Source organism: Sus scrofa, chromosome 14 (assembly GCF_000003025.6).
Source record: "Sus scrofa isolate TJ Tabasco breed Duroc chromosome 14, Sscrofa11.1, whole genome shotgun sequence".
In the NCBI taxonomy this organism is placed as follows: domain Eukaryota; kingdom Metazoa; phylum Chordata; class Mammalia; order Artiodactyla; family Suidae; genus Sus; species Sus scrofa.
The window spans coordinates 87,808,645-87,823,208 of NC_010456.5; the positions used below are offsets into that span (position 1 = coordinate 87,808,645).

At 35.9% G+C, this 14,564-nt stretch overlaps 1 protein-coding gene across 3 annotated transcripts in view; it reads left to right on the forward strand.

The window, feature by feature from the left end:
• BMPR1A (bone morphogenetic protein receptor type 1A) overlaps positions 1 to 14,564 on the forward strand; it is a 148,521-nt gene that overhangs the window by 65,375 nt on the left and 68,582 nt on the right. For 2 of the 3 annotated variants that reach the window (XM_021072031.1, XM_021072032.1), the window contains one exon: positions 14,087 to 14,201. The gene's annotated coding sequence lies outside the window, so the exon portion shown is untranslated. Of the gene's footprint in view, positions 1 to 9,539; positions 10,035 to 14,086; positions 14,202 to 14,564 lie in introns of those variants that run through there. The other variant, XM_021072033.1, reaches the window with a different exon arrangement.

A 14,564-nucleotide genomic window follows, 5' to 3' on the forward strand; every position in this document is an offset into this window, starting at 1 on the left:
TTAAACTTCCTCACCTGCTTTCTCACTGTTTATGAAAGCACACACCTTTTTTTTCGTGAGCCATTTTGAAACTAAGCTGCAGTAAGCCAATTTCCACCATACCCTCACCCTCACCATTGTGGTCTTTTATGAAATCTTATCCAGTTTTTATCTTAATAGTATACCCCACATTTGCTGTGTCTGTTTTTGTATTTCATGACTAAAGTTAAAATTTTGGGAATGAATACTATATAGATTGTGTTGTATATTTTCTATTGCATTATATCAGGAGATTAAGTAATTTTTTTTTCTTTTTCATTTTATAATAGCTTAGTATTTGCTTGGATTTATTGTCTTTAAAGATTTGTGATATCATGTCCTTAAATTTCAAAATAAAATTTTGTAGTGCTTTGGTCTTAATTTTTTTAAGTTAACTTATGATAGATTCCAAAAATATAGGAAGTAGTATAATAAACATCCGTGTACCTAATACCAGACTTAAAAAATACTAACATTAAACTGTGTTTACTTCAGGTTAAAATAAAATTTTTATGCTAAAAATCTGTCTTACATATAAGGGTACATAAATATATATAATATAAATGTACATTTTACAGAGTTTTAATAATAAATAAATATATCTGCCCAAACCCATCTTAAGAAGTGTAATGGCATCTTGGAAGCTTTCAGGGCTCAGGACAATGGCTTCTCCTTCCCCAGATGAAACCATAATCCTAAACCTTGTGTTATTCCAATTTTTCCTTAAGTTTTTCCACTTTTCTATTTTTCCTTTAAAATTGTAGTGTTTCCCATTTTTGAGTTTTAGGTGAATGGAATCATACTGTCTTCTTCTCTGACTTTTTTTGTTTATGATTTTGAGATTTCATTCAAGTTGACACACTTATCTGAGGTACTTTCATTTCACTACTATGTGGTAATTCCTTTATATGAATATACTACAGTTTATCCATTTTACTGTTGTTGGACACTTGGATTTCCTTTGGTGTTTGCTATTAAGAAAATGCTGCTGTAAATATTCTTGTACATGCTTCCTGACAGATATATGCAAAAGATTCCCAGGGTTATATACCTTGAGCTAGAATTTTGGGGTCTTTGAGGATGTACACTGTAGTGGTAGTGGTACCAAAAAAATCTTCTTGTGAACAGTTGTACAATAAGCTAAATAAGGAATTTAAGAGGAACAGGTCTGTGAGGAGATGGGGAAACAATGAGTTCTGTTTCATGTAGTTGGAGCTTAGCATCTTATTAGAAATGTTAAGTAGGCATTTGAGATGTGTTTACAGTTTTTAGCTCCACCTGTCTTTGTTCTTCTGGGTTGACTCATTCACATGTTTCATTTTTCCCTTCTTGAAGCTTTTAAGGAGACTACTTAATAATATAACAGTATAAAAATTTCTTCATTACAATACAAGATGTGTTCAGTTTTTATACTCTCAGTCTCAGGCTGTCATATGCAGCCTTTTTGTTTTTATAGACTTGGAAACATAGAGCTACATTAAGCTAGTATAGAGATGATGTAAATGAAAGTTGGGGAGACAGTATTATTATCACATTAGCAAACATGTATTCTTGGTAGCTGTTAGCAAGGGGAAAAAAACTTAAAAAAATAGGGATGCAAGCTAAAAGAAATAAGCAAACAAGCAAGGAAATAAGTAAATAGGCATAGCACTCTTTGGGGACCATTTAGACTGGAGCAAACAACACTACACATTAATACTCCCCAATGATTTCATTATATTATAGCATAACTCTGTAATTAGTGTTCATAATATTAATTCTAAGTAATCTTTATATTTCATTTGAGAAGGTAGAGCAATACACATTTTAGAAAAATTGGTGAACCCTTAGCTATCTAGAATCAATTCCTTATGATTCCTAATAGTAGCAATTTTTTTTGTTTATATGTAGTTAGACTACTCAAAGGAACTTGCTCCATAATGTGTTTACCTATCAGTTAATAAAACAAATTATCTATTGATAATTTCTCAAAATTCTATAGGAAGAAAACAGGTGGTATATATTTCTCTACTAACTGAATTGGATTGTTTGGAAAGAGAAAGGTGTACCAGGTAATTTAAATGTCTTTTACTGTGAATATTATGTTAATAAGTTATAGACAAAATTGAGATGAAAGCATGGAAGTGGTTTTCATGCTTTGTTGTCAGAAGAATAAGTTGAAAAAGAACATACAGTGAGATGATTATTTGGAGGTTCCTTCTGCTGCAGGAGATGGTTACATCAAACTTGCTATATTTGCTACCCCTGGAATAGATCCACAGTATCCCTAGGAGTAACCACTTCTTTCCAGAGCCAAAGAGTAAGGGATACAGAAGGGACTCACAACCCAGAATTTGTTCTAGGAATTGCTGGTTTCTTTTGACCTCTATTATGGGGCCTCTTCATTCCCACAGGGTACTAGAAGCCACTGCAGAATTGAAGTTTCCTAGATGATTTGAAAGAAATAATATATCTTGAATAATCTTTGAAAAATTATTTTTGCTATTCAAAATGTAATTTAAAGCAGAGGTGGAGTTCCGCTGTGGTGTAGCAGATTAATGATCCAGACTTTCCTCTGTGGCAATGTGGGATTGATCTCCTGTCTGATGCAGTGGGTTAAGGATCCGCAATTGCCGTAGCTATAGCAGAGATCATAGTTACAACTCAGATTTGATCCCTGGTCCAGGAACTTCCATATACTCTGGGTGCAGACAAAAAAGAAAGTAAGAAAGAGAAAGTGAGAAAGAAAGAAAAGCAGAAGTGAAAATAGTTTTAGAAAGTAGGATTTTTTTAAATTTTGAAATAATTATATGGGTTCATAGGAAATTGCAAAAATAGTAACGTTAGGCCCTCCTACTCTTTACCTTCCCCCAGTGGGTACTTCGTTACTATATGTAGTACAATATCATCCTGAAATTGACATTAGTAAATTTTGTATTTATAGTTTTGAGCCATTTAAACACTGTGGTGGGGCAGGATCAAGATGGCAGAGGAGTAGGACATGGCACTCACCTTCGCCCACAAATTCATCACCCCCGCACCATCTACGTGTAGAATGATTTGCACAGAACACCTACTGAACACGAGCAGAAGATCTCGGGCTTCCAAAAAGGGCAAGAAACCTCCCACATAACTTAGTAGAGCAAAGCAAAAAAAAGAGAGAAGAGGAAAAAAAGGAATCAGGATAAGGGCCAACACTCCTGAGAGGAAGCTGTGAAAGAGGAAAGGAATCTGCACTTTGGGAGGCTACCTAACTGATGGTGAGATCAGCCAGGATGGGGAGACTCAAAGCAGAAAGAGAGCTGCGCAGTCAGTCAGTACCACTGCCTGGCATGCTACAGCCTGAGAGACATGGTCAGGGGCTGAGTGCTGAGACTTGGGCTGTCTAGGTCAGTTCTAGGGGGAGAACTATGGTTGACTGTGTGGAAATAGCCTGAGGGGGTTAGGGAGCAGGGCACCACAGCCAAGGGAGTGTGGCAGGAGGCCTGGGCCTGCCAGAGAAGCAAGGCACCATTGTTGGGGAGTATGAGAGGAAGGGGGCAGGTAGGACTGCCATAGAAACTTCTTTGCACACTCAGGCAGCAGGGTATGTCTTGCGTGGGATACAAGGGTGGCTGCAAACTGCTGCATCCATCTCAGACTCCAAGGGTGGGCACAGTCTGCCACCAATAAGGGTCCCATGACTAACATGCCTGTGGCCCCAGTCACCTCAGGGATTGCTGTTGCAGGGGGCTCTAAATTGGAAGAAAGAGGTAAAATTGTCACTATACACAGATGATGTGATACTCTCTATAGAAAACCTTAAGGACTCCACACAAAAACTACTCAGTCTATAAACAAATTCAGCAAAGTAGCAGGATACAAGATTAATATTCACAAATTGGTTGCATTTCTGTATACTAAATGAAATATTAGAAAAGGAATATAAAAGTATATAATACCTTTTAGAATCACACCAAAAAAAAAAAAACAAAACAAAAAACCTAGGAATAAACTTGGCCAAGGAGATTCAAGATTTATATGCTGAGAATTATAAAATGTTAATAAAGGAAATTGAAGAGGATTCCAAGAAATGGAAAGATATCCCATGCTCCTGGATTGGAAGAATTAATGTTGTTAAAATGGCTGTATTACCAAAAGCAATCTCTAGATTTAATGCAATCTGTCTCAGATTACCCATGATGTTTTTTATACAACTAGAACAAATAATTGAAAAATTTGTATGGAACCAAAATATACCCCAAATGGCCAAAGTAGTCCTGGGGAGGTGGGGAAAACAAAACAGGTGACATAACTCTTCCAGACTTCAGACAATATTACAAAGTTACAGTAATCAAGACAGTGTTGTACTGGTACAAAAGCAAATGGAGGAGTTCCCGTCGTGGCGCAGTGGTTAACAAATCCGACTAGGAACCATGAGGTTGCGGGTTCGGTCCCTGCCCTTGCTCAGTGGGTTAACGATCCGGCGTTGCCGTGAGCTGTGGTGTAGGTTGCAGACACGGCTCGGATCCCGCGTTGCTGTGGCTCTGGTGTAGGCCGGTGGCTACAGCTCCGATTCAACCCCTAGCCTGGGAACCTCCATATGCCACGGGAGCGGCCCAAGAAATAGCAACAACAACAACAAAAGACAAAAAGACACACACACACACACACACACACACACACACACACACAAAAGCAAATGGAACAGAATAGAAAGCCCAGAAATAAACCCAGACACCTTCTGTCAGTTAATCTTTGACAAAGGAGGCAGGAATATAAATGGGAAAAAGACAGTTTCTTCAGTAAGTGATGCTGGGAAAACTGGACAGCTACATGTAAATCAATGAAACTAGAACACACTCTCACACTACACACAAAAATAAAATGGCTTAAAGACTTAAACATAGGCATGACACCATAAAACTCCTCCATAAAACATTCTCTGACATCTACCATACAAATGTTTTCTTAGGGAAATTTCCCAAGGCCATAAAAATAAAAACAAAAATAAACAAGTGGGACCTAATAAAACTTACAAGCTTTTGCAGTGCAAAGGAAACCGTAAGCAAAAATGAAAAGATAGATCTACGGGATGGGAGAAAATGTTGCCAGCAATACGACTAACAACGGCTTAATATCCAAAATATACAAACAACTCATACAACTCAACAGAAAAACCCAAATAATCCAATTGAAAAATGGGCAGAAGACTTAAATAGACATTTCTCCAAAGAAGACATACAGATGGCCAGTAGGAACATGAAAAAGTGTTCAACACCACTAATTATTAGAGAAATATAAATCAAAACTGCAATGAGGTGCTACCTCACACTGGTCAGAATGGCAGTCATTAAGTCTACACATAACAAATGCTGGAAAGGATGTGGAGAAAAGGGAACCCTCCCACATTGTTGGTGGGAATGTAAATTGGTACAGCCACTATGGAAAACAGTATGGCATTTCCTTAGAAAACTAAATACAGAACTACTTCATGATCCAGCACTCTCACTCCTGGGCATATGTCCAGATAATCTATAATTCAAAAGATAATATGCACCCCTACGTTCAATGCAGCACTATTCTCAATAGTCAAGACATGGAAACAACCTAAATGTCTGTCAGCAGATGAATGGATAAAGAAGATATGGTACATACATACAATGGAATACCACCTAGCCATTAAAAAGAATGAGATAATGGCATTTGCAACAACATGGATGAACCTATAGATTATCATATTAAGTGAAGTAAGACAAAGGCAAATATATTATGTCACTTAAATGTGGACTCTAAAAAAAGGATATAAATGAGCTTATTTATAAAACAGAAACAGACCCATTGACTTCGAAAATAAATTTATGGTTACCAAAGGTGAAAATTGTGGGGGAGGGATAAATTAGGACTTTGGGATTAACATCAACCACTAGTATATATGAAATAAGCAACAAGACCCAATGCGTATAGCACTGGTGGAAACACTACTCAATATTCTGTATTAATGTATATGGGAAAAGCATCTGAAAAAGAACAGAGATATGTATAACTGAATCACTTTTGTCTACCCCTGAAACTTAATGCAACATTGTAAATTAACTATACTTCAATAAAAAATAAAAATTAAAAAAAAAAATAAGGCTGAAGTGTTCTTTGGGACAAGTGCCCAGGAGTGGATTTGGTTACATGATAAGTGTATATTTAGGGTTTTTTTTTTTTAATTTTATTGAAGTATAGTTAATTTTCAGTGTATTTTTTGCTGTAAAACAAAGTGATTCAGTTATGCATATGCACATATCCATTCCCATGTAACTTATCATAGAATATTGAGTAGATTTCCCTGTGCTATATATATAGTAGGTCCTGGTCAACCATCCAGTCCATATGCCAATCCCAGGCTCCCAATCCATCATTCTCTCCACCTTTCCCCTTTGATAACCATAAGTTTGTTTTTGAAGTCTGTGAGTTTGATGGTGTTTTGTAAATAAGTTCATTTTTATCATTTTTTAAATTCCACATACAAGTGATATCATGTATTTGTTCTTTCTCTGACTTCACTTAGTATGAATATATTTCTTTTTTTAAGGAAACTTTCAAATCATTTCCCAAGGTGGCTTATGCCTTTTTACATTCTTAACAGCAAAGTAGGTGAGATTCATTTTCTTCATATTCTTCAGCTTGTGGTTTTGTTAACTGTTTTATTTTAGCTGTTTCAGTAGTTGTGTAGTGGTATCTCAGCATAGTCTTAATTTCTATTTCCCTGATAATTACTCTTGTTAATCATATCTTTTCATGTGCTTATTTGCCATCCAATTATCTTCTTCAGTAAGATATCTTTCCTTTTTTTTTTTTTTTTGGCCACACCCACTGGCTGCAGAAGTTTCTGGGCCAGGGATTGAATCCATGTCACCACAGTGACAACACTGGATCCTTAACCTGCTGAGCCACCAGGGAACTCCAAGATAACTCTTCATATTCTTTGCCAATTTTCTAGGTGAGTTTTTTTAAAATACTGAGTTTTAAGATTTCTTTATATATTCTAGATGAGTAGTCCTTTTCCATATATATGGATTACAAATATATTTCACCCATCTGTACCTTCTGTCTTCATGTTCTTAACAGTTTTTTTTTTTTTTTTCAGAGCAAATGTTTTTAATTTTGATAAAGTCAGATTTATCTTTTTTTCCCCCCTTTTTATGGATCACTCTTTTGGTGTTTTTCTCCAGTGCCACCCTCTACCCTGATCCCAGACACCTATTAATGTATTTTCTGTCTCTAAGGAACTGCATATTCTAGATATTTTATAATTTTATATAAATAGAATCATAGAATGTGTGGCTTTTTGTGTCTGGCTTCTTTCACTTAGCATAATGTTTTCAAGGTTCATCCTTGTATCTAAATTGGTTCTTTATATATCTTTATTTTTATGGCTGAATGATATTTCATTGGCTTGATATACCATCTTTTGTTTCTCTATTCATCAATTAGTAGACATTCAGGTGTGTCCACTTTTTTGCCTATACTCAGAACAGTTGGTGTGTACCCTTTCAGTCCCTTATCTTCCTTGTGCATACTGCTCATGTGTGACACACATAATCATACATGTATATAGTTATTTTTAATAATGGAGAAGTGACTCTTTTTTTTTTTTTTAAACCTGAGTATTTGGGATATCTTTCTATGTCAGTATAAATAGCTAAGGTATATGTCATTTTAAAAATGACTGTATTGTGTTCAGTGTGGCTGTTTAACTGATCCTACACTAAAAAACATTTCCGTGACATCGAGTGGGTGACTTCTATCTTTCTTTCTTACTTAACATTGATTTTGTTTTTTGTTTTGGTCTTTTTAGGGCCACACCTGCAGCCTATGGAAGTTCCCAGGCCAGGGGTCTCATTGGAACTACAGCTGCCAGCCTACACCACAGCCATAGCATGTGGGATCTGAGCCGTGTCTGTGATCTACACCACAGCTCACAGCAACGCCAGATCCTTAACCCACTGAGCAAGGCCAGGGGTCAAACCCTCATTCTCATGGATACTGGTCAGGATCATTACAGCTGAGCCACAATAGGAACTCCTTTTACATAACATTGACAATTAACCATCCTATACAAGTGTCTTTACAGTGCAGAGCTTATTTCACCTACTCTTGGATTTTCTTTTCCCTGTTATTTATTTAAAAATATATATTAGGAGTTCCCGTCATGGCTTAGTGGTTAACGAATCCAACTAGGAACCATGAGGTTTCGGGTCTATCCCTGGCCTTGCTCAGTGGGTTAAGGATCTGGTGTTGCCATGAGCTGTGGTGTAGGTCTCAGATGCGTCTCGGGTCCTGCGTTTCTGTGGCTCTGGTGTAGGTCAGCGGCTACAGCTCCGATTAGACCCCTAGCTGGGAACCTCCATATGCTGTGGGTGCAGCCCTAGAAAAGGCAAAAAGACAAAAAAAAAAAAAAGTATATATATATATACTCCTGTGTGCTAGTCACTGGGCTGTGCTTAAAACATGGGGACTCAAGCATTAGTAAAATGCTATTGCTGTGCTCTGGGGCAACATACCTATAAATCGGTAATTGTGATGCAGTATGAAACATGCTACCTTGTGTTATACAATTATTATGTGAGAATTCCAGTTCCTCCATGTCCTTACCAACATTTGGTATTGTTTGTCTTTTTGACGGTGGACACTCTAGTTGGTATGTAGTATCTAGTTATAGTTTTGTGTTTTCTAATAACTTGTGATGTTTATAATCTTTTCATGAAGCACAACTGTATTTTAGAAACATGAGTACAGTGAAAGAGTTAAGAATGGAGGCATGCTCTATGAAAGATAAAAAACTGAGCTGTATAGTGTTGAGGGAGACAGATTTCAATATCAGAGTTAGAATGGGCAGCATTTAATAACTGCCTAAATATAATAAGTGAAACAGACAGATGGGACTAGTTATCCAAAGATTTTTCACCTTTGACAGTTAGATGGTGCTGCCATTAGCCGAAAAGTGACTATTGGTACATAAATAATTTTTGTGCTAATAGAGGGTGCCTGATTCTGTTCTCTCGATATGTCAGTGGATTAAATATTTAATATAGCTGTTTAATAGTGTAGAAATATGTATCTAGTTCAAAAGAAGGATCTGGATTGAGATAAATTTAAGAGAGTTACCCTTGTATCGATAACAAACAGTTGAATTCCTTGAAATAAATAGTCTATCTAGTCAATCCTAAATGGCTATACCCACTGGGTTACTTTTGGTAACTGAAAATTACATAAACAATAAAAGGATTTAATATCCTGTAATAAAAAGATTCAAGTTATAAAATTATTCTAGGAGTTCCCGTTGTGGCACAGTGGTTAACGAATCCGACTAGGAACCATGAGGTTGCGGGTTCGATCCCTGGCCTCACTCAGTGGGTTAAACGATCCGGTGTTGCTGTGAGCTGTGGTGTAGGTCGCAGACACAGCTCAGATCTGATGTTGCTGTGGCTCTGGCGTAGGCCAGCAGCTACAGCTCCAATTAGACTCATAGCCTGGGAACCTCCATATGCCCTGGGAGCGGCCCTAGAAAAGGCAAAAAGACATACATACACACACACACACACACACACATACACGCAAAAGATTCTAGCATTATTTCATTTATGCATAATAATATCACCAAGGACCCAGGTTTTTTCTACCATCTTTTAATGCTGTACTTCTTTTTTGTTGGGTTGTCCTCTTAGGCTTTTTCCTTCCTCATGGTCCTAAAATGACTCGCTAAACTTCTGCTTGACAATTCAAACCCAACGTTGCCTGAAAAAAAAAAAAAGTATTTTCATATGGTTTTTTTCTTCAGCTCAGGAAAACCATCTCTAGAAGCTCCCGGGCAAACTCAATATCTTGTCTCATTGGCCAGAATTGCATCACATGCTCATTGATAAACCACTGTTTGGCAGGGAGAATGGAAATTGGTACAGTTGACTTAGATCAGAGCTTTCTAATCCTGGTGTTAAGCATCCTTTTGTCTTGTCTCTTTTAGAAGTTTTTTCCCCCTTGCCTTTTGGTTCTCTGCTGTAGATTAGGTAAGGTTTTTTAACTCAGTTTCATATCATTGAGTTTTTGCTATTCACTACTTCAGATCAGCTATTTGTTGAAATCCTATTCTGTGTCATGAACTTTGCTAGATTCTAGGATATAGCAATGGATAAGAAACTTATAGTTTTGTATGGAAATATGCTTAAGCAGAAGAGTGCTATAATAGAATTGTACACTAAAGTTCATTTGTATTTTTGAGTTTTAATGCCATTGTTTATATCTGGTTTTATGAGACAAGGCATCTTGAGTTTCACAATCAAGCTTATATTCAATTTATAAATGAACTTTTGGAACATTAGAATATAATCTGTTTATAAGTTGACCCTCCCTTTCTGTATTAAATAGTTTATAGGCTTTATTATAGAAATGCATGATAAACTAACCTAAAGTATACTTTTTGAGTTCTTTTGAGTTACAGCTAAAACTGTATGTTTTTCTGAAGTATAGTGTTTGAGTTTTTCAGTTAATGTACTGAAGGTTTTAATAGTAATACGTTTAGTTTAAGAGCCCCACTGAAATGTTTTGTAAAATATTAATTTTGTAATTTACAGTTTTAAAAAACAGTTAAATACTTGTGGTTGTGGTGTTTACAGCAGTATCTATACAGTATATGGGGTGCTTTTATTAGTGCTAAGAAGGAGAAATGAAGAGGGGATTTGGAGTAGTGGAAGGAAAAATGTATAATATCGCTGGTTTTGTAAATAAGAAATCCACTACTTTTTGACATCTGTTACAAATTCAAAAGCAGTCTTAAATGATGTCTTAGACTGGGTGTATTTATCAAAAGCATATTTATGCTGTTTTCTGCAAATTCTACTAATATAGGAGTTATAGGGTGACATTCTAACACCTCAAAGATAATAATCCACAGTTTTTTTTTTAAAATGTGTTTTTTTTTTTTTTTTTTTTTGGTCTTTTTTGCTATTTCTAGGGCCACTCCCACGGCTTATGGAGGCTCCCAGGCTAGGGGTCGAATCGGAGCTGTAGCCACCGGCCTACGCCAGAGCCACAGCAACGCGGGATCCGAGCCGCGTCTGCAACCTACACCACAGCTCACGGCAACACCGGATCCTTAACCCACTGAGCAAGGGCGGGGACCGAACCCGCAACTTCATGGTTCCTAGTCGGATTCGTTAACCACTGCGCCACGACGAGAACGCCATAATCCACACTTCTAAAAGATAATATCTAATTTAGAATATCAATTATAAAAGATAATAATAGCTAAAAAGACAAAAAATAAATAAATAAATAAAATAATTCTAAAATATAATATCCACAATTGATGTTTGTCACTGATGTGTTCTGTATGAATAGTGATCTATTTTTTGGGGGGGTGGGCGCTGCACTTGCAGCATGTAGAAGTTTCCAGGCCAGGAATCAAACCTACACCACAGCAGCAACCCAAAGCTACTAAAGTGACAACACTGGATCCTTAACCCACTGAGTCACAATTTTGAAAACCAAGAGTGATATGTACATTGTGATGGCAAAAAAAAGAGATTATTTTGTAAAGGCAGTGTGGGATTAAAATGAACTTTTCACATGTTTGTAAACGCTTACTAACTTTAATGAAATTCCAGTGTTAGCTCTAAACTACAAAGTATTAGGATATATCCAGAAAGATTTGGTTTTCATTTATCCTGAGTCATTAAGAAGCTCTGCAGTGTTTTTAAAAAGAATTGTCTTTCCCTTAATGTGTTATCTGGAAATAAGAAGCTTGAAAACTTCAGGCACAAAATCCTTGGTGAAAATATTATTTACAATCATTTAGTGTTTGATTTTTGACTGGATCCCTTTCTGTTGTTAAACACAGTTTATAGTGCTAAAAGCCTGTGGCAAATTACCTTATATTAAGTGATTAAAGTTGTTGCAAGCATTTTTTGCCTGTGTAAATCCTACTTCTATGCCTGTAAGTATTTATAGATCTGCTTGAAGGATTGTAATTGCAGAGCTTAGGAAAATCTTTACTTGATTCACACAATTTCTAGTATGTAAAAAGTGATTTGCAGACCTGTACTGTGAAGCACAGTCTGTGCTTTGATTGTTTTTTATTTTCCTCTTAGTAAGGAAGTCAAATCTTGATTTTCCTTAGCTGATCTTTAATTTTTAGAAAAGTTTTTCTGAAGTTTATGATTTGTCATATATTTGTGCATGTGAGAGAAGTTAGGGAAGATAGATGGATTTTGAAGATGCTTTATTTAAAGATTGTTTTGATTTTGTGTTTTGCTTTTTAAATTAACTTTAACTTTAGCCTAAAGCTTATAACTTTTTTTTTCACACCAAGGAAGCAGTATCGTAATAAATAGTACAGTAGTAAAAAATGGTTAAGTGGTTTACATGTTAATTTTATTTATTATTTGACCCAGTGGAAATATTTTGTAGAATCAGAGTCAGTTACTTTGATGAACTATTTAAAACTTTATGAGAAAAGTTAATTGGAGCTTTATTTGATGTAGTGATTGGCTTCCCTCACTTCTCCCACACATCCATAGGGAAGAATGAGTTATTAGCAAAGAATGGCTTTGAAGGAAAATCTTTATGCCATTTCTAAAGTGGAGACACAATGCATTTCTTTTTTGATTAGTATAAGGTAATTTTTTCAAGACTGTGATTGTCTCCAAGAAAAACAAACAAACCAACCCTAAGCACCAGGTCTGGATTACTGCCCTCCCTCATTTCTCTGAGTTTTATTTAAGAGTTTTGTAGTCATATGAGTACCCTGAAAATGTCAGGGTCCTGTTAAAATTCTAGGTAACTAGTACATTAAGAAGAATGTTAAAGGCTCCTAAATGCAGACAAAGCATTACTAATTGCTTTCAGGGTCAGTCTGTCTTTAGTTGGACCATGAAAGATTTAGCATGGTTCTACGGCAGCCTGTCTGCTGAGTGGAGACTCTTGTCTTTAAGAAAGGCTATCTGATATGCTAGACCGTTTCAGGTTGCCCCAGTTTACATGAATTTAGTCATTATTGCGAAGACTACTGAACCTCAGTCTGACACAAATGATACTTCTAAATGAACTCTTGAAGACAAAGGCATTTTGACCTTGCGATGGGACATGTCATGTTCATACCTCTTAAAAATTTTCTTTTTAAAATTTGAAATAGAGTACTTTGCTATTTGAAGTTTCAGTTAAAAGATACATTCAATGAAATTATTTTTATAATCTCTAAGCAAACAGCATACTTTAAATTAAAAATTTTAATGGTTTCCATTTTTTAGATTTATGAACATTGTCTCTTAAAACAATAGGGCACTAATGGCAGTAGTAACATAGTTGAAACCTAACCCATAGACTTAGACCAAGCAATGCAATTAATTCTTGACCCTCACTATTTCTAGTAAGTAAAAGTTTGACTGAAATTAAAACTGCTTACTGAGAATTTGTGATAAAAAATGAAATGCTAGCCTGGTGGTCAAATATATTTTTGCTCAAGTAGAAATCTGAATATTGTAGAATTATAAAGTGTTCCTATTTTTCAATTTGAGATTTGATTTTTTTCCCCCCAAAAGTGTAGGCTTATGCAGAAGTTTTACATGTGAATAGTTTTTTTCCCACAGAACTACTACTCTGTAAAGTTGAAAATACTCAAAATGTGAAACTTTCTTGGACATGGTTGGGAAATGGTAAAGTGATAGGTTTCACTCTTTTTGTTTTGTTTTGTTTTTTTAGGGCCGCACCCATGGCACATGGAGGTTCCAGGCTAGGGATTGAATTGGAACTGTAGCCCACTGGCCTACACCACAGCCACAGTGACACAGGATCCAAGCTGTGTCTGCGACCAACACCACAGCTATGGCAACACCGGACCCTTAACCCACTGAGCAAGGCCAGGGATTGAACCTGCGTCCTCATGGTTACTAGTCAGATTCATTTCTGCTGAGCTAAGACAGGAACTCCCAAGTTTCTAAAGTACCATAGAACTAGTCATTAAAGATATATAGCTTTGCACATGATAAATTTTTGATATTGCTTCTACATGTGTTATTCTGACAAAAGTTCTTTGTCTTAAACATGTCCCTTTTATTCTAAACAGATTTATGAAAATATGCATCAGTTTAATACTGTCTTGGAATTCATGAGATGGAAGCATAGGTCAAAGCTGTTTGGAGAAAATTGGAAGTACAGTTTTATCTAGCCACATCTCTGAGGTAAGAGAAAGACATTTAAGAAAGTAAGTACTATAATATGAAAATTCTCATTTCTTCAGTTGAAAATAGTTCTTCCATATTACCACTACAAATTTATTTTAGCTTCTTTATTCTGTATTTACCTTCCTTATGAGTTTATAAATAGTTCTAAAATATTTTTCTCTCCTTATAAGTTTTGAACATCTTTAGGAATAAAAAGTATTTCTTTATTACTAAATGTAGAAAGTAAGCATTAAACGATGTATATAATTATTTCTTCCCTCCAACGTGACGAAACAGAGGTTAAAATGGAAGATTGTATTAAAGACGAATGTTATATTATTCTGAAACTTACATATTTAGAATTTAGAATAAATCTTTGAA